Here is a 21,860-nt window from a genome sequence, read left to right on the forward strand (position 1 = left end):
GGATATTTCTCCTCTCTCTGTTTTTCTAACTTCCCGCCCGTACAGTTTTTGCTGCGGGGTCTGCGATGGCGTCCGTCTTCATCTTGGCCGAGCGTCTCACCACAGCTCATTAACGCCGCTGACGACTCTGAGCAGAAACTGCTTGTGAGAAACGTCATTAACATCTGTTTGCGGTCGCCACGGCGAGGTTGAAGGCCATGTGAAAACAAAACAACAACACTGACGAGGCGGACAACTGCAGGGGCCGGAGCGTGGACCAAATATAGGTTCCCATGGCTATGTCACCCCCTCCTCTCTCCCTCTCCCACCCCTCCTCCCCTCTGTTTTTCTTCTTCCTTCCCACTCACTGTCCACTGTGAAATCTCACCCGTCTTCCTCTTCACCTTCTCTCCCTTCCTCTCTCTCTCTCTCTCTCTCTGTCCTTGTATCTATCTTTACTTTCCCTCCCCTACTTCTTCATCACTCCTCTCCCTGTCAGAGATAAGATGCAGGTCACTCCTGCAGCTTGGTGGCAAAAGAGAAACTAAAGACGTCTTTTTACTGTGAGCTGAAAATCCACACGTCCACATCAGCAAACACCTGTCTTGCTACAGTGCCAAGAAAGGAAAAAGAGTACCAGCTCTAAAGCTCACGCAATCTGCACATGTTGTTTGTTTTGTTGTTGTTTTATGTTTTTGCTGTATATTATAATTTAAAGCAGGAACCAGCGGTGTCATGACAATACACATCTCATTTCCCAGCATGATGAAAGATAACAAGGCAGCAGATAGTTGCAACTTACTGGTTATTTATCATTGGTAAGATTTCACAGCACCAGTGTGCATTACTGCAAACACAATGTATAAGGATGTCCAATTGACTGTTGTGATACTGAAAATATGATCTGTTTTTTGATGTAAGGTTTTTCGGACCCCAGGAAGACTAGCTTGTACCTTTGGCATCAGCTAATGGGGATCCTTTTAAATAAATAAATAAATAAATCAGGGCTGCTGTATTCCTCTAGTTTCTATGGGACAAAGTTGATGCGACTCTGAGTTGAGTCCTTTAATAATAAACTTAAAAAAGCTCAACAAGGTAACTTTACAAGAAGAATTTAATTAAAGTAATTTTTATCTGATATTTGAATAATTCAGTTTAACCAGAAGAGTTGAAATTAAGCATTGAATACGATAAATGAAAAATACGTTTTCTTTCTTCTCTGTCTTGTTATTTATGTAGCTAATTAATGAATGACATAACTCCTCAGGTTTATGATCCTTTGTTCCCATGTTCTTGAACAGACACCGACTTTTATTGTTTACTTCGTTGTAATGATGATATGATAATAAATACAATCTTTACTGCTCTGCAATGACCAGAAATATAACTCAGGCAATATAACTGGAGAGCTGCCACACACACACACACGCAGGCAGGCAGGGCCAAAGAGGCCACAGTGCATGTGTGACTGTGACAGGGTACAGGTGGCAACTTCATCATCAGCGGAGAAAAGTGCTATTAATAAACCAGAGTCTGAGAAGCGCGCGCACACACACACACACACACACAGAGGAGATGACACAGTGATATGGAAGACGAGAGGAAGAGAGGAAGGGGGAGAAAAAAGGTGGGTTAATGAGGAAAAAGAGACGAGTCATGATAACACGACCCACTGAGACGGCTGCAGAGACACTAAGACAAAGTTAGAGGACGGAGAAACATGGATCTTATTCTTCTTCTCTTTGCTTCCTGGCTCAGGACCAAACAGCGAGCCGACCTCCTCCCCTGGGGAGAGTATAACTCCAGGCCTGGATTCCTTTGTGTTATTTCATGTTTTCCTCTCGGCCACAGTCGTTTCTCCCTGAAACCCAGTGTGTGTGTGTGTGTGTGTGTGTGTGTGTGTGTGCTCATTAAAGAGCCTTTACCACTGTTTACACTGTTGTTAAACTCACCATATAGGCAGCATGGGAACAAGTTTACATGCACAGCCATTCAGTAACTGTACTACACACACACACATTATCATTCATCCCTCTGTGTTTTCTCGTCTTATTTACATTCCTGCAAAAGCTACGAGTGCAGGGAGGAGATGGGGAGTTTGGGAGGAGACGGAGAGGAGAAAACACAAGGGTCTTACATGGAAGCAAGTCATTTCCGTTGTGTTGTATTGGGGGATGGTGGGGGTGGTGGGGGGTCTGTGAAGGGTCAAGCCTTCCCCAGCCCCGGCTGTGTGAATCACATAAACACTCTGAGTCCAACACTCCCACTGCTCCGCTGCAGCGGCCACACGTCCACCGTGACTGTCAGAGGATTCACTCTGTTGGGTCGAGTCGTCCATCAACACTCAGACATCTTGGATCATTCATGGACGGACGTGTTTTCACTGTACGACGCCACCCACACTGTAAAAATTCACTGTATTCAAGCTAAACTTTCTATTTGTCCTTAAACTTTAAAAACTTCACTGGTTTATGACATAGCTGTTTATTTCTGTCAAATAAATTAAGTTGCAAGCTGAACAATAACAATTTAATGATATGTTTTTTATTTCTGTGGTGAATTAACTGACATCTATATGCAAAATTGATTGAGTGCCCTTTAACTGAGCATTTCCATTATACTGTATTACTGCAACTTTTATCTCCCAGTATTACACTTTTGCACATTGTAAAGTATATAAGGATCGAAAATGGCTTACTTTTAACTTTATTTTTATTTCATTTTATCCTCAAAAAGAACATTTCAATACATTTTATTAAAAAAAAACATTGAAATCAACCTTAACAATGCAAGAATTCAGCAAATCAATTATAGCTTGAGATTTGTTGATGGACAATTTATGAATACGTTTAATTTAATGTTATTTTATATCATACATAATATGCCTGGCACTACTGTACATAATATCGTTATTATTTCTTTTCATACACACTGATTTAAACTCAACTAATCAACAAACAACAACAAAAACAAAACTAATTCCACTTTTTATTTCTTTCTACTAAAAATACACTTTGACTGATGACTTAATCTCACTTTTCCATTTATCTGGCATGTTTACACTTCAGTATTGAGTTCAATAATACCCAGTTATCTACCCTCGGCTTGTCGTGACCTCATCAGTTTGCTGTATCGATTTGTTCCCATGAGAAAATCCCACTTCACTGTTTCCATTGTAAAAGCAGCAGATCAAACAGGAGTGTGAAGGATCAGGGTCGTTGTGTTTGTTTTCTCGCACTGCTGTCAAAATCTGTTCCTCTTTCTCAACCTCGAGACAGCACACACACACACACACACACACACACACACACACACACACACACACACACACACACACACACACACACACACACACACACACACACACACACACACACACACACACACACACACAGTTACTGATCCCACAGCCCAGCTGGCCTTGTGCAGGGAGCTCAGGCTACTGATAATGGATAAAGGCCATTTACAGTAGATACAGAATGAAGGTAAAATAATTAAATATTAACAAGCTGAATTTTCTTAAAGGGCCACACCTGATTTTACCGTGGTTGAGCTGTAATATATTGTATTGTAATGTATTGTATACCATGTATTTTATAAGTAGGCATAGTACTGTTTTGTTTTTGTTTCCTTTTTTAATGCATTTTAATTATTGTAGTGCTCAAGTCACCTGCCCCAGAGACTGCGGTTGAAAATTAGCCAACTTGGCTAAACCGGCATGTTTACAGAAATGTTTATTAATGTTCATTGTCTCTGTATATTTAAACCAATAAACTAAACTAAACTCTGAAGCCAACATAATATATGAAAAACTGCACTTCTCTGAATGGCCACTAGAGGTCTGCTCCTATAGTGAGTCAGTCTCCATCGACTCCCGTGTTAAACTGTCCAACAGAAGAAATAAACATGTTTACATCCTGCTACATAAACAGTTTTGGTCTCTACCACTAATCTCCTCGTTTATGATGAATTTTTAAAGTTGTGTATAATTAAGGGTGTGGCCTCTTTGAGTGACAGGCTGGGGAGCTCATGCTTGACACAAGCCGACATGCTCTTTGCCATTCTTTTTGGAGGTATTTTGGTGGCGTCTGACGGAGCAGCTCACCCTGAGCTTCAAAACCGCTCCTCAGAAAACCCATGGGTGACATCATGGAGGCTACGTCCGTCTTCATTTACAGGCTCATCTCCAGTTTTCCTCACCGCTCACCACAAATAAACAAAACATGTCAAGTTTTAAACATGGAATCAGCATTGCCCTCGTCACCACTGCTCATATTTTGCTCAGATTTAAATGAGGCAGATAAAAAGTCCACATAGGAAACATATGCAACAATGAAGAGTCCTGCTGGGAGAGCTCATCCCTCTAAATAAACATACATACGTATAAATCTCAGTTAAATCAACAACACCTAAAATAGCACCATAGGGAGGAGGAGGAGGAGGAGGAGGAGGAGGAGCTGTGGGGGCATGAAGGTATCAGCAGAGGAACAGTGACGAGTGTCGAGTTCTAACGTCTGTTTTCTACATCAGCATGAATATGATGTTACCGCTGCCGACGACGGAGCTGATGATTGTGAAGCACATATGAAACAGCTGATGGGACCTGACACGCTCGGCCTGCAGCCAGCCGGTCCTCCTGAGACCCAGAGAGGGAAAAAAAACATGTTTTAATTTTGATTTACTAAGTGCTAGGGTGGTGAAAAACTAAATTGCAAAGAAAAAAATATATGAAAACTTAATTTCATTCAATTTTTACAACATGTCCACTGTAGTACATTGTTTATTATATTCGATTCTTCTCAAATGTGAAAGATTTTTGATTTGAATAATGGATTTTACATCGTTTCGTATTAAGGAACAACAGGACAGTATAAGAGATATGAGCAGGGGCGTCTCTAGACACTCTGGAGGCCCCGGGCAAGGGGCACCTTGGAGGCCCCCGACCCCCGAAACTAAATGACTGCCCTGTTGCAACGCCTCTGGGTATGAGTCTACTGCAGAGGACAAAAACGTATCTGAGTCTCAGGAGAAAATACAGATAAACTGCAGCAGCAAATACATTTAGGAGGCAAACTAAAGGAAAGGAACCGAATTATATAACAAGGTTATATTTTTATTCCATGTATTTGGCAGGTTGCAAATGATACAAGCTTGAGCCAATCAATCAGATTGCTGCTTTTATTCAATCATGACGTCCTTCCTGGTTTAGATATATGATAAATGTTCTCCTTCATATCAAATGGAAAATAAGCACATGCACTGATGAGATGATGAGGTAAAACGTCTATAACAGACTTTCTTTGCTGTAACTCTTTCTCAAACTGCCCCGAAACAAAAAGCACCACATTAAAGAAAAGCCCTGGCTTCGTGCTGCTGTTGATTCTTTTGGTTCAGGTCCAGTTTAACATTTTTTAGTTAAAACAGTCTAAAAGCTTTTTTTTTTCTTCACTAAAATCAGACAGATCACCTTTGGCGAACTGAGCACATTCCTCTGTGTTTTTATTGTGTGAGTCATGTTGATGGAAACAGGATTTCATCTGGACAGAGCTCATGCAAGTCCTGGCTTGTCTGACTGACCGCCTCGTTTTAGACTCTCAGATGTCACCGTGTTAATGTGCATGTATGTATGTGTGTGTGTGTGTGTGTGTGTGTGTGTGTCAGAGGCATCTATGTACATGCAGCTGCACATGTGTGTAACCTGCATGTATTCTGTATGCATTTACTACATATTTACAAGCGTGTCTCTTGTTGTTTTGATATCCACTGTGCTGTGTTTGTTTATATGTTTGACACCACATTGTGTGTAGCCTACTTGTGTGTGTGCGTCTTTGTCAGCACACACACACACACATTTCTTCCAGGCCGGAGCGCTGGTGAAAACGATTAGAGCGTCAGGTTTCACTGTGTGCCTGTGAAGGCAGCACCGAGGCCCCGTGTGCGTTTGAGTTTAGTGTCTCCGTAGCTCCGCAGCTCATTTGCAGCTCAGGTGGCGAACGGAAGTATTTGGTTAATGTTGGAAGTACGTTAACTTTTCCCAAGACCGAGTATAAATACACCGGCTTAAAATGGACATGCAAACTTGAGAAAGAGAGAGAGAGAGAGAGAGAGAGAGAGAGAGAGAGAGAGAGAGAGAGAGAGAGAGAGAGAGAGAGAGAGAGAGAGAACTTGTAGATAAAAGAGTGGTGACATGGATAGTTGTGGTGGTGTTGTTGTTTCTTTAGAGGAGCAGCAAAGCAAAGCAGGTGAAAAACAAAATCAGCCGAGTGTTTTTCATTGTCCAGAGTTTCACCATCACTGTTGTTTATTGTGTGTCCTCCAGCCTCTGTGCTGCTGTGAGTGTAGTGTTTATGGGATGGAGCTAACAGGAAACGCTGAGTCAAAACAGGGATTGAAGCTGCTGCGGCTTTTTGATTCTGCTTTATCAAAACAATGAAGTAATGAGAGGAAAAAGACACAGTGATCACAGTCGGAGCTGTAAATAATCCTCAAACTGCAGAAGAGAACGTACTGTTACCAACATGCCATGCTGGTTAATGTGCTTCACTGCAGATAAAGTTATAGAAACTGAAAAGTCAATTTAGTGGAGGAGATCCATTTGGAGATTTGGGTTGTAGCAGCAGAACTGAAAACAGTGTTCTCCTTGTTACTAGAGAGGATCATATAAATGCTGTAACTGAGCTTCTTGTTAAGAAAAACCAAAAACGACAAAGCTTAAATTTTGAGGTGTTCATGTTTCAAAGTGTACTAGGAGAACTGTTGGTTGTCAGACATCAACACACTTTGCCTCATATACCCATAAGCCCTTGTGTCGTAAGGTCATTTCCTGTGGTTGATTAAAATACACTCACTGAATTATCAGCCATCATGTAACTGGTGTTACCAGTGTGTTCAGGTTACAGCAAAAAAAACAAAAAACATATTGAATCTGCTCTGATCAGTGTTTTTGATATTAACAACTGATCACATGACAAGCAAAGATTTTGAACATATTCCCCCAGGAGTGGGTAAAAACCTGAAGAAATAGTCTGAATATTGTCTTTACTTTCAGAAATGCAATGCATTTTGGATAAAGGTTTTGAACCCCTGTTTGTTTTCTCATTACTTTGATGTGTTGATGATGTGCTCTGTGGGCTGGGCATAATGTAAGTAAGCATGACACAATAATAAAAGTCATTCATTCATTCCAAACCTGAAACACTTTCATATAGTGCTTATGCCCAATCCTACACACAACTATACATACATACATAAATCTATAACACATGGGACAACCTGCTGATCCCCCTGTCATAAAGCCAAACAGCTCAACCTGCACTGAGCCACACTGTCCACCAGAATGAGTCACGCAGCCTCATGCTCCTTGTCAGACGTCTGGCGTCGTCATCCCTGCACACAGGGGACTCTCAGTCCACACTGTTCTCATCTGTGGTTTTCTGATGGTGGAACAAATGATCAAATCTCTCTCCACCTTCATGAATCTCATGAAAACTCATCTCTTCTCAGAGCATCTACTCTCCTAAAGACCCAAACATGTTTCACTGACTGTTTGCTGAACAATCTCCCCCCAGATGTGACATTCAATGTTTAATATTCACTGATGTTCCTTCACTTGCTTTTGAATAAGTTACTAAATGAAAGAAATGCTAAAAAAAAAAGTGCACCAGGTGAAATTTGGAAGGTGAAACGTCAGTGTTGTGTTACAGTTTGCTGCAGCGCCACCAAGTGGACAAACCACGGAATCAGTGACTGCAGCTTTAAGGAGTTTTTTGTTCAACATAAAAAAAAACTTTATATCCAACAGAACATAAACCTTACCTCACATCAGATCCTCAGAGTAGGTCAGGTCAGATTCCTATAAAGTCGCTTCATAAATAAAGCTTCAAAGATCCAGGGAATAAAAAAGAAAGGATAGAGAACAATGACATAACAACATCAGACATAAAGCTGTAAACAGGGTCATGCAGATCTCTGTGTGTGTGTAACCTGCGGACTTCACAGCTCTGACGGGGAGAATAAACCATCTTCCCCCTCTGTGGTGGATTATATCTTATATATTTTGCAGGTGCAGCCAGAGTCGGGGACGCGCTCCGGAATGGCTTTGCGCGCTCCCCGGTGCCTCACACACACGGCGCCTCCCACTTCTCCAGCTTGTTTAAGCGCTCGCCTCCTCCTTCACTTCAATGAGCGCTATTGTTGAAAAAGTGTGTGTGTGTCTCTCGGTCTCCAACTCTGACAGACGGAGCGGAGCGGAGCTGAGCGCTGCAGTGATTCACCTTCTCGGTCTGAGGTGTGTGAGTGTGAGTGTGTGAGCGCAGTGACTCCAGACTCGCTGCAACCAGAAGACGCTTCTTTCTTCTTTTTTTTGTAAAGTTTTGGAGTTTTTGCACGCGGACAAAGTGGATAAAAAAAAAAGAAAGAGTTTGGGCACAAGCTGCACGAGCGCATTCCGGTGAAATTTGGATTACTTTGCCAAGGTAAGCCGCCTCTCGTGCGCCTTTTGCCTCTTGAGTGTTGTTGTTGCGCTTTGCGTGTGTTTAGTGAACAGAACAACACAACAGCTCCTTCCTTCTGCTCCTCGGTTCAGATTAATGCGATTTCAGCACCTTGTAAATGACAGAGCTGCTCTTGTGTGTGTGAGAGCTCTGCTAGATGCTGTGATATCGATTATAGCAGCACGCGGGTAATCAGTTAGTCTATAACTCTGACGCTCTCGGAGCCTCCGATAATTGATCCAGCCTCAGCTCAGTTTAGCTCAGCTCGGCTCGGCTCGGCTCAGATCTGGCTGCTTCACGTGTGAAAGCTTCTCTTGTGGTCTTGTGTCCACGGCGCATTCCTGTCCCGGCGCACGGGTCACTACTATCTCGGGTCAGGATCTGCCGGCCAGACGAGCGGAGAGAGGGACGCACGGACAGCAGGAGGAGGAGGAGGAGGAGGAGGAGGTTTCCTGCAGAGATATGTGGAAAGTGGATTAGCTCTTATCGCTGTCCGTTGCTCCACGCCGTGTTTGTGGCGAATGTATCGGATTAGAGGTCGTTATCTGGCCCCTCCACGGTCCCTCTCTCTCCTCACCTCCGATGTGAGAGTTTTAATCTGCGTGATCCTCACAGACTGATCACATTATTCCCATTTGGCACCTATACGTGTCTGTGGGTTAGGAATGATGCGTTTATGGCGTTTTACTGCCTGGTTATGTTGCGTTTTTATTCACAGATTAGATTTTATGACTGATGGATGGATGATTTTCTCCTCCAGTTGTTGCTTCTCTACGGCTTTGGACCGATGGTCTGATAAATAAAACAGGTTGAAGCTGTTGCTTTGAGCATTATGTACAATAACAGTGACTACTAATTATTTATTAAGGATAATTAAGATGTTACAAGGATATAAAAATAAATTGTTTGAGTTGAGTTGTTCAGAGTAGAGATGCAATGCAACAATTAGCCAGACATTTGATGCCCACAGTTTCCCCCCAGGGAAGAGTTTCTATTCATTTGACATCACTGTAAATGAATGAGGTTTAATTTTGGGTTAGGGTTAGAAGGAAAAGGAATTTTTGAGGAGATGTGATGGATATTTTTAAATGTTTTTCTGACATTTTAAAGAATGATAATCAACAATGGAGGGATGAATCATCAGCAGCTGCAGCTGTAGCTGTGGATCTGCAGTGCTAAACTTTTTCTTTTTCTGGCAGTGGTAAAATGTGCAATTAAAGTATTATAAGATGAGAACATCATTATAAGCATCATATTACATAGTGATATCAGATGTTAGTGTTCTCTATTGACTTTTATAAACTGGCGATATATAAAGTGCCAGGACCTGTCGTCCTTCTGTGAGGTGTTCAGGTACAATAAAGATTTTCCAAGTCAATATACTGGTTGCTGCACTGGCAGGAAAACAAACCCAGCGTGGTGGTGTATGAGTATGGGAAAAGCAAAGAAAGGTGGAGACAGAGGGATGGACGGCCGACCGTACGAGAGGGAAAGAGGGAGAGGGAGGGAGAGCAAAGCAAACATTCCTGACTCGGTGTCTCAGCAATTTAATTAAGGTTTGTGTGAGATGCTGCAGCGAGCACCTCGAGGTGAAGGCTTAACCCCAACTACCACCACCACCACCACATCTCCCCCCTCATCTCCCCCCGTTTCCAGCTTGGACTAATCCCAAGGGTCAGCTAATAAGTGTTCGGGTCATGCCACCATGACAACTAAATAGAGGGGACCCCAAAGGAAAGCTCCCCCAATCAGGGAGTTAATAACCCCATGAAGGAAGTTAAGAGCTACAAGGTGAAGAGGATTGGGACATGGATGGGCTAGAGTCTGTGTGTGTGTGTGTGTGTGTGTGTGTGTGTGTGTGTGTGTGTGTGTGTTAGAGAGAGAGAGAAAGAGTTGTTATCAAGCACACCAACTGAAAGCCCCTCCTCTTAGTGGGATTTAAGTGTGTGCCCTGTGGTGCTCTGATGTTACACACACACACACCCCAGGTCAGATTTCGGTCACTGTACTGCACCACTGGCTGAGGAGATTTATATAGGGAAATAAAACATGACCAAACTGTCGAACCATCTGACGTCTCACTTCCTGAAACACACACACACACACACACACACACACACACACACACTATTTTCTATATTCAAAACCTGTGGCAGTGATTTCCTTCCCTCCAGAAAGTGTCTCCCTGCTGCTGCTGTTACTGTTGTTGCTGTTGTTGCTGTTGTTGTTGTTTTGACTGTTGCATCCACGGTGTCTGACATGTGCAGACGTGACACATTTACCGCAGCGGAGCGTCTCGTTTCCAGCCTCACCCTCCTGTGCCCTCGCTCTGCTCTGTTTGATCTGTTTTCCATTTTGCTGCTGCGCTAATATCGTCTCTGGGTTTCTCTTTCCTGTGGAGCAGACTGTCTGTCACACTCGCTCAGATCCTGGTGATACAAGCCGATGCTGTGATGATGTAACTTAAAGGTCCCATATAATGCAGGATCTCCATGTGTTTTTAGATTATAGAGCAGGTTGAGTTACTGTGTAGTAGTAGCAGAATCGAAGCTTCAGTCCACAGAGAAATTGCAAATATTAGAATATAGAAACTGAGCCTTGAAACAAGTCGTCAGGACTTCTGTAACTGTGTGATGTCACAAAGCAGTCAATCATGCCCCAAGCCCCGCCCACTTGGACTCACAAGCTAACCTTGCAGGATTTGGTTTATGTGAATGTTTTGATTGAAATCTGAAAAGTCCATTACTCCCAAAACAGCCAGCCAGCCAATCAGAGAAATCTCTTCTTATTGGCTCATGTATCTGTTGTCACTAGAGTTGCAGAGAGGAGATGTGAAACTACACTGAGATGGTTTTTGGTTGTTACAGCTGCAGGAAAAGAGTTAAATTATGGGACTTTTAATTATTTTTTAATTTCCTGTCACAGTATCTACACATTGCATCGGTGTGTTTGAGGTTAATGAAATATGTGTAAGTAACGTTGTGGTTACTCCCACTTCATTACCTCTAATCCTGCTCCATAAGATATAGGTTTGAACTCACTGGCTTCTTTACTTCCTCATGTTTTTATCATTTGGATTTAAAGCCTCCAAAAATTCAAACTTTACACTGAGAACAGGTGGGAGGAATCTGGCTCGCTCCCTCCTTCTTTGCTGCTATGCAGATGTGTAGGTGGGGTGGCCTGGGCGGCTTGTCGGCTCATTTGGGAACGTTTAAGGAAGCGGGGACCGTGCAGATGGAGCGGACGTCCAGCATCAAGACTCTGACTGCTGATAAATCACTGCTGCTCCGTTCAGTCATTACGCTGCTCAGGGCCTGATTTCCCCCCCCCCCCTCTCTCTCTCTCTCTCTCTCTCTCTCTCTCTCTCTCTCTCTAGTGAACAGGCCTAATCTGAAACTCTGCAGACACACTGAAACCATTTACAGTAACGAGCCGTTTTGATAATGTCTGCTGACGACGGTTTGTTTGCTCCACTTTCGCTCGAGTTATTTGGCTAATACATTTTTCCAAACTATCCAGAACTATAAAAATTTATACGATCACTTTCATGACTGATTCACAAAGTTTCCCAGAACCAAAGGTGTTGGTTTTATCTGATGAAAGGTCCAAACTCAGAGACAGACTATGTGCAATAACATAAGGTTCAGGTTCAGGTTCAGGTTCAGGCTGGGCAATAATTAGATAATGATATACAGTTATCTATCAATAGAAACATGATCAATTAAAAAAATAGAAAAATACCTGTGAACAAGCATTTCCCTCTTTCATAAGTCTACCAGATCCTGCTGCCTGCCCCGCTACCTTAACATAACACAGCAATATACACCATTCAGCCTACAAAGCCTGAACTGCAATCAGTCAATACTGTGAACTGTGACCAGCGGTGTTTATTGTACCTGTAGGTAAACTTGTTCTGCAGTGTAAAGTGTAAAGCGTCCACTTCAAACAGACAACACAAGACAGTAAAATAAAACAATTAAAACATTTAAGACCAGTTAAAACAGTCAAGTAAAGTGAAAAGTGTGCCTGTGCTAAAAAATACCCAATAAATACAGATAAAAAATAAAAGAGAAAAGAACCAGAACCAGAACCAGAGAATTATTGCTTGATAAATTACATAATTAGATCAATTACTGGCTATCAAAATCCAATTAATCAAAGCAGTGCAGGTTGAATTTAAACATATATAAGAGTGTGTGCAGTGTAAGTCAGTGGTAATGGACACTCTTCCTCCTCCTCCCATACGTATAAATGCATTTCTGACATTCTGCAGTTTTAACATGAACTTGCTGAATATAATATGACTTCACTGATAGCATCGGGGATGTTGCTAGATTTGGTGTCTGTTTCCAGCGACATGAAAAGGCTCACGTTACGTCTTTACAAGCTTCCTTGACACCGCAGGAATGCTACACTCCGGCCTACAACAGGCCGAGACTCAACATGCTTCCACCAACGGGGGGAACCTTCGCTTTCCTAGAACTCGACCCCCCGGCCTCCTCCTCCTCCCCCTTCCTCCTCCTCCATCCCCCCAGGGAAGGGTTTAGGGGTTGCTGCCCCTTTACTAACCCACGAAGCGTGTCTCTAAGTACCCCCCCCTCCCCCTCCTTCCCTCCTTCCCTCCTTCATCCTCGCAGTGTGTTGTATAAACACGGTGGTTCAGTAGGAAGGTAAAGAGCGTGACACATATAGACTCCTCATAACATTCCTCTTAGGTACCAGGAGACACCAGGAGAGGAGAGAAGATGCCTCAAACTGCAGCTCAGCGCTCAGGTTTCCCTGCACAGACGTACAGTACTGTACGAGGCCCAGGCTGTAACGGCGATCAGTCTTTTGATAACGTGATACTGTCAGATCAGTTTTCCCTCTCAGCGCACAAAGTGTCAAAAGAATTACACATCTTGGACTTGATATATGCTTGGACGCATTGTGACGTGTTGGATTTATCTTTAAAACGTGGGAGTTGCAGAGTAAAAGAAACATTTTTTTTTAGGATTTGGGCGGAAAATGGTGAAAGACACAAACCCTCAGGCTGATTGGCTCTTCACAAATACACCCAGACTAAAATATGTCAGTGTTGTTTAGCCTCCAGCAGCCTGACTGTAGGTATGCGACTCAGTCTACCACACAAGATTAGTAAATTGATCTTCATATTCACAATCTCTAGATGACAGATCTTATTTCGAAACATCATGACAACTGTTTACAGGCATGAAAAGATAGATAGATAGATAGATAGATAGATAGATAGATAGATAGATAGATAGATAGATAGATAGATAGATAGATAGATAGATAGATAGATAGATAGATAGATAGATAGATAGATAGATAGATAGATAGACAGACTTTATTAATCCTGAAGGAAATTCAGATGTGGTCAACTGCTCTCACCGAACTAGTCACACACAGCACGACAATAAAAACAGATTCTAAATAGCTAAAAAATAAAATGAATAATAAAGGGGAAATGATTTATTCTTAGGACTTTTTGTCAATCCTCTACATTTTTCCCTCTTGTATGACAATAAAAGTTCTCTTCAACAAAGTGGAGCCATCACATCCACCTTTAGCACAGATGAAGCAAATATGTTTTAATCTTTTCCTGCTGTTTGCTATCAAGACATTAACATCATAATCAGAACAGTGTTAGCAATACCAACAACGACAGGCTAAACAAAGCACAACAACCCCACACTCACTCATTATTACAACAATACTGTAGAACCAGAGCTGCAGATACAGTCAGTTTAAGACCTTTTTATATATAACTCTAAAATAAAAAATAAAAAATGAAAATGGATCAATAATTCACTGTTTTGTCCAGTCTAGGTTACAACAAAGTCTTTGGGGCTAAAAGGAGACTGAAGAGAAGTTTATTTAAAACTTGGCTCCTGTTCTCTCAAAGACGGCTTTGTTAGATTTAATCTACCAGACCTCATGTCTGATTTCATTAATTTGGAAACATTATTGGCATTTTTTTGTGCCCGAGATCTCAAGAAGAAGAAGAAGAAGAAGAAAAAAAAAATCAAATAAAATGTTCCCTTGAAATTTTCTCCAGAATAAAACAGTAAATCTTCTGATCAAAGATGATTATCTGGCTCTGTAAATCTAAAAATAAACCTCCTTTAACAAACCAGAAAACTGAGAGTTAAACACATTTATTCGCTGCGTTGAGACTCAGGGATGACACTTTTTTATTTTCAGACCTTACAGTACACTTAGATAAGATAAGGCATCATCCCCCTCCCCTCCCCTCCCCTCCCCTCACAGCACAGCAGCCATATACCACTACCTGAGGGTGAGAGGAGATTAGTCAACCTCACCTTCTACACCCCCTTTTCTAAGCCCCCACTCCTCTGTTTCTCCCTGAGGGCACATAGTGTAGGCTACACACACACACACCCCCTTTCATCCCCATTCACAACGACCCTCATTCCTCTACACACACACACACACACAGACAGGTACTCACAAATCACTTCAAAGCACTGACGTCTGGACCTGTGATAAATCCTGAACAACTCGCCGCCACAACAGGTGAAGAGAGACGCCGTTTAACCAACAGGACGTATAGTATAGTCTCCCTGCCTGGTGTTGGTTACCCTGGGCGCGTGTGCTGCTGAATGAAGTTCATATAGCTACTTGTGTATGTGCAGCTCCACATGTGTCACTGAGCCGTACAGACGCCTCAGGTGTGAGTGTAGGGGAGCGGGGTCTTGTGCCTGTTGTGTGTCTGCATTCAGGTGCACATGTAGTGTCATGTTCCCTTTACTTTGACTCTCCTCTTGTTGCCGAGTCGACAATCAAATCCTGCTTTTGTGCAACTGCATGTCCGCATTTGTCTTTCATGTAGGCCTAGGCTACCATGCATGAGGTTCTTCTTGTTATTGCCTTCAGCACTTTAAAGGGACAACAAGGAGTTTCTATTCGGTTATAAAAAAGTCTCACGTTAATGTGGATGAATCTCCGCTACCCACACTTGTTAATGGGCCCATTTTCGATAAATATATCGTTCTGTCTCTATCGTTATTTTGTTATTATTAGTGGTGGCGGAGATGCTGGTCGAGCCGACCAGCGTTTTTTACTTTCGGTTTCGCAACGAGTCATGAGAATAACGCAGCTGAATCGCCGTTTATGGTCGCAACTACGACGGTATGTGAACCTCTTTGAACCTCTGACTTTAATTCTTGATGATTGAAAACATGAGTCCGTCTTGCGCCGGTCAAAAGAATTTTACGGTGCGCGCGGAGGCTCATAAATGTAGTGTGAAAACGCTTCGCTTTTCCAAAACTCCTCGTTGTCCCTTTAATACATATTGTTGCAGCTTTACCACAAGAGACCATGTAGGCCATTTAATATATCCCAAATGTAATATGAAGGCCTTTTTTCACAAAGAAATGCAGCCATGTTGGAATGACAAATGAGTTTAAGCCCATGAATCTAGATGTCTTGACATGTTTTTACACATGAAATATTAACTATACCACTTATATATATATGGTTTTATCATTTGTTTGACAGCAGCCTTGAGAAAATAAACAGTAGTTTTGATAGTGACCGTATAAAACTGGTCTCGGTTTGTGGGAGTGAACATAGAAAACAAGCAAAATGGATCGGACTGAGCGTAACTATGGGAGGAATGTGGAATGAGCCAACATTTAGGAGAAACATTAAGTGTACGTATGTGACGAGTAACGAAGGGGAGACGTTTTGTTTTCACATAAAACTGCAGATTTTGATGTGCTAATGTTTTTAAGACGGAGAAAGAGGTGACTTGTGGAAACCTGGCAAGAGAGCTAATTTACCCAAACAAATCAACTAATGTGATTATTCTGCATCATAACTGTTTAATTTACCTCTATGAAATTATGGCCTGAGCAAAATCAGTCTAAGTGTGTCTTGGCTAAACATCTGGCTCCAGGAATAAGAGCCAGCTGACTGGTTTAGCCGCTAAGCTAACTGCTAACACGGCACTTTTTTCTGTTACTTATGTTACGAGGCACTTGTTACCACCTTTGCATAATATTTTCAGGGTTTTTACATTTTCATAAAGAGTTTCTGGAGGTAGCATGTGTGCTAACTGTCAGAAAAGTTTGTATCATACGACTTATTATAATTTGCAACCATTCGTGTTTGATGGAGCGCCAGAAGCTGACGTCCTCTCTGTGTGGTCGCTACAAGGCTTTCTGTTGATGGAGGGAACAAACTTGTGCAATGGGAAGTTTGTGTTGAAATCTACTGCAGATTCATTTCATTTACATTGCTGTGAAATTTCACAGATTTTGATGCAGCTCTACTCGACCTTTCTTAACCTTTTAGGAACAAATCCTTTATCATGTCGTCCTTTTGTGATCAATTGCCACGGCATTGGATACTTTTATGTGTTTGGTTTTTTGTCGCTCTTCTAATTTCATAGTATGCACTAATAACCATAAATTAAAATCTGTGGTTCCACTGGTTTGTCAAAATAAAATGATCTACAGCAGCTTGTTTAGCCGCTCATGAGGATCCTATAATTTCATCCCAAGAAGCTGCGGCTGCTGCTTCACCACAAACAAATTAAATGCCTCTTGATTAGTATTGACGGAGAAATGTCAGAGGATGCACTTCAACCAAATTATAGATTGTAGAGTTTTATCTTTTGTGCGTGATGAGACACAACTTGCGAGGACAAACTGCTGAACAACAACTGAACGACAACAACTCTGTGACTGCAGGTGTGGTACAGTAGCTACCACACACTTGAGTCTCCGCAAATTCAACCCGGAAAACTGTCATTAACTTTATTTATAGTTTGGCTACAAGTCACACACACACACACAACAGGAATTGTCACTCTTCTATTGTGAAAAAACAGCCTTAAGCCTCAAAGCCTGTTTGTGTGTATTTGCTGTACCCAGTTGTATTGTTATAATCTGTTATTTAACTGACTGGCAAGAGGATCAGTGACATTTACACTCACTAATCCACACACTACTAATGTAGAGACACACACATTCAAGTGCAACTTTTAGACAACACTGAATACAGATACTACGTGTGCACTTGCACACATCCATTCCTGCAAAGACAGTTTGTCCTCTCTCTGTCACACACTCACACACAGACATTCGCACATGCATGCACACACAACCAGTCCTCCTTGTGGAGGCCTCGCTGCAGCTGGCAGGGGATTAAGAGGTCAGGAGTCAAAGGGGGAGAACCAGTCAGCCCACAGAGCACGACAAGAAACTGACAAGGCAGAAAAAACACTTGCAGTAAAGCGAGGTGTGCGGATGCGGCGCTGAATCAGAGTAAAAACGTACAAAACAGATCAATCAAATGACAAAAATCAACCCTACAGTTACGTTCTGTGGTTCACCACGTTTTCCCACCTGGCTCTAAGCCGATACCCTCTGATGATACTTGGATACTTAGCTCAAGACAGACAAACAGATCCAACCAGCACGCCGGGGCTTGTGCAAGACTTATAACTGTTACTCACTTGTTTATCGTAATGAGAACAGGTTAAGGTCACGACTTCAACAGTCGACTTGGCTCTCGTCGTCAGAGCGCTTGCAGCAAAGTGTGTGGCATTTTCCCGGGAAGGCACGTCCTGTGGTCAGCCCCAGCGGAGAACTGCCAAAACCTGTTGGATGTATTTGTTTCCATCTCATTAGGAAAGTCTGTTGACAGATGCACATTTTACTGTAACACACAAAACATATCCTTTATATATTTCTTCAGGCCCGACAACATCTGTCTCCACTGCTGCAACAATGAGCCCTGCACTGACGGCAGTCTTAAAAACATCCAGTAAATCATGGACAAAAGATCAAAGTGACAGACTTAATGATCCGTGTAATATAAAGTATCTGAAGAAAACTATGATTGAAGTGAGTGTTTCTCCAAATTAAACAGCTCTGTCCCGTCCCGCTGTGAAAGTATGTGTTTTGCAGCCTTCGGGTGACATAGCAGAGTTTTGCTTTAATGTAAAAAACAGGGACACAAATATTAAAATAAGCTGAGAATACTTCTACAGAGCAATAATATCCTCGAAAACACCCCGTCAGCTTGAACCAGTTGTGAATGTTTATAACGAACACTGTTAAAGTTGTTGTTTTGAGTCAGCGAAGCACAAATTATTTCCTTATTGCTCCCACATGGTGTGTTGGTAGAGCCGAGGAGCACTTCAGGAATAAGACAAACAGCTTTCACGTTCTTTGCTAAAACGCTAAAAAGTGAAAAAGGCGGCAAAAAAAAATCAGGTTTATCTGTTGAAAATAAAGCCATCGCAGCTTATCAACACTTTACCCCCCAGCTTCAGCTGAGTTAGTGCTGTCTGAGATGAAACACCAGTCTGCCCGCTGAACCCAGCGTAGCAAACTGCGGCTGTGGGCGAGCCTGTGGTATCTTTAATTTGGACATCTTGTTCACAAATGAAAGCAGAAAGCCACTTCAAAGAGAGGGCAGGCGGATCAAAAGTGAGGCTGGAGCAGCCTCAGTGCACTCAGGCTGCAAAAGGAGTGAATAATATAATTGTGTATATAGTCTATTATGTGCATGTGTGCAGTGTGTAATAATAATACAAAAACAGGCAACATACAAATTTGCACCTAAAAACAAAGCACACTAAATGTTATAAGGATAATAAAGAAGCTGGAAGGTACAAAAGGTGACATGTTTTGAAGTTTTAAACTGAAGTTTTATGGAGCTACTAGCTTGGTGAGTTACCAAGGAGTTAGCAGCATGCTAGCTTTTCTATTCATGGTTCATGCTCAAATGACTCAATGCAGTATAGCTTATACAGTATCAATGAATAGGCTATAAATATTTCTAAAAATGAACACTTTATCATGCTTTTTTATTGTGTTAAAGGAGTCATTATTCCTATAGTTTTGCTTACAGGCAAGAAGAAACGTTGTGGGTTCAGCTTCAAACTTTATTCCTTTATTCACCAACATCTGTCTCCAGAGGTGGCCAGTGCCAATGTTGATACTTATCTCTATTAGTCCTATGTATTGTCTTTAAGTAGCCATGGCCTTGACAGATCGACTCACTTAGTCTCTAATCAGTTTGAAACTCTTGTCAGGTGACAGTCACCAGCACCCACTCCAGACAAGAAATCATGCTCGGTGGCAGAGAAAACTGACAAATGTTCTCTTCAAAGCTCACTTAGCCTTAGCCTTAACATTAACATTATCTAACTGTAGGCTACACATGCTGCTCAAATACAGACAAAAAACAAACATGTGGACAATCTAAATGGGCTGCCAGTGTTTAATAGGAACACATTGTTATTTTTGATTCATTTACAGTAGCCTATATATTTTTTTGTTACTGCCTTTCAAAAACAACTTCTTGCTATAACTGTGTCTGCTCTGCTAATTTGTGTGTTCAAATCATTAGTCTGGGGGAACATATTAAATAATTGCAGGGCACAGTTTATTAATTTTAGTTTGCATTAACTAAACACAGTACTTTTGACACTTGCCAGGGTCTGTTTTAAAGTTTGACAGCAGACCGTGTTTATTTCTTTGTGTCTGTCGCGAGTATTGTAGCTGCCCTACCAATGCATTAGCGCTGGCCGCTATAGCTAAACCAAGACAGTCCATAAACACACACAGACCGCTGCAAGTCCAAGACAAGCAGTGAGCAGGTCAGTCAGCCGCACAGACGCTGCTCCAGACCAGACCTCCGACGAGGCCAAGACACACCAGACTCTCACACTCGCTCTCATTGGAACAGATGGGACGTATTAGATGAATTGAGGTAGCAAAGACTGATGAAGCCGTTTCCCAGCGCCGTAGCAGAAATGTGTTGGGTTTCCAGTCGGGCTCTTTGGTCGGTTCAGACACTTCTGGTTTTCGCTAAACTCCCCGCTCGTTAAAAATGTGATTGCTGCCATTATTCAAAGTGTGCATGTGGTGGTTCAGGAAGGGACACCGTCTCCCCCAGATCTGCCCAGACAAAGGCAATATAGATTACCACATGTAGTCGGTTTAATATTTAAGATTTCCTTAATGTTTCTGCTTCAGGATAGAAAAAAACTATTTATATGTGATGTCAGCTGAGGGCAACAACACATCAGGGTCGGCACACAGGACAGCTGAGTAAGCAAACAACAGTGGACACGGAGTCAAAAACTGTAAGTTGACTCAGTAACGTCGCTGCAGTCGAAACAAACATACAGTATTTTTCCAATTGGCAGCTTGAAGTACAGCTGTAGAGATATGAATGTATGTATTTGTTTTAACTTTGCTCTCGCATCTTTTAGACAATGTATGTTCTCAGCGGATCCTCTGACTTGTGCAGAGTTTAAATGGAGTTGAAACCACACGAACATGAGTCGCAAAGAACTAGATCAAACCTGCAGGGAGATTCACTTTCTGTACATGTAGCCCTGATCTGAAGCGACAGCACAATGTGGACTTCATTTGTGAAAAGTGAGCAAAAAAAGAGAGCAGAATATGTGACATGATGTAAAAAATAAATGATCTAAAAATGACGTCTAGAAGAAAATAACGAGGACGGACTGAAGTTGTTGTTGTCGAGTTCAGCTTCTACATGTTCCTCGGCTATAGTTCAAACAGTCACATACTCCGATCTTCCCATGAAATCGAACAGAGCAGATACTATCTGTAAAGGAATCTGAAAGAAGCATGGTCACGCTTCCACTGGAGCATTTCAACTCCTTCAAAACTCTTTAAAGTTAAAAACACAAAAAAATACTTCAAACACTCAAATTACATCCGACTGTTTCCACTGGGTTTTAAAACCATAATTTGGCAATTACACATATTTGTCACTTTTTTTACGCTCTGCCATCTCCTCCTGCACTTTTGCTGTGTTTAAAAGGAAAAAAAAATAGTTGAAGCACAAAAATAACCCAGAAATATAATCAACCAGCCGAATCGCCTCATCCCCCTCTGCATGAACTGTGTTTAAAAAAAGGAACCATTGTCTGTGTTATCTGTGCAAAATCAAACGAGGTCACTTGTGGCTTCTGTGGGAGTCTAGCGTGTGTGTTTCTGTTTGTGTTTGTGTGTGTGTCTGCGCCTATGCACACTCCATCCATCCACAGAAAACACAACAACGCTATTTTTCTCCCCCCACGTTCCTTCTCCAAATCCCCACAAGCCTCGGGCACTTTTTTTTTTTTTTTTTAAATCCAGAGTCGTGTGTCAGCGCCCCGGTCTGCAGCCGAGCGTGTCGCTGCCATTCCTTCACATTTCTCCTCAGAGTCCAGTTCCACTGCCGAGGGCGGCGGCGGTGGCGGCGAGGCTCGCAAACATGTCCACTGGCAGATTTGTGATTAAAGGGCAGTAAACTGGACAAAGACACAAACTGGCCTTTTTCTAATGTAATCATTCGACACACCTTAAAATGACCTGTAATGTATACTTT

The 21,860-nt window shown here is 42.1% G+C and overlaps 1 protein-coding gene across 1 annotated transcript in view; it reads left to right on the plus strand.

Annotated features, from left to right (window-relative positions):
* Positions 1–8,176: 8,176 nt before the first annotated feature.
* Positions 8,177–21,860, plus strand: part of LOC310991506 (vasorin-like) — a 32,065-nt gene continuing 18,381 nt past the window's right edge. Inside the window, exon 1 of the mRNA XM_083979235.1 lies at positions 8,177–8,453. The gene's annotated coding sequence lies outside the window, so the exon portion shown is untranslated. The remainder of the gene's footprint in view (positions 8,454–21,860) is intronic.

The sequence above is a fragment of the Trachurus trachurus genome, assembly GCF_905171665.1.
Source record: "Trachurus trachurus genome assembly, chromosome: 1".
NCBI lineage: Eukaryota > Metazoa > Chordata > Actinopteri > Carangiformes > Carangidae > Trachurus > Trachurus trachurus.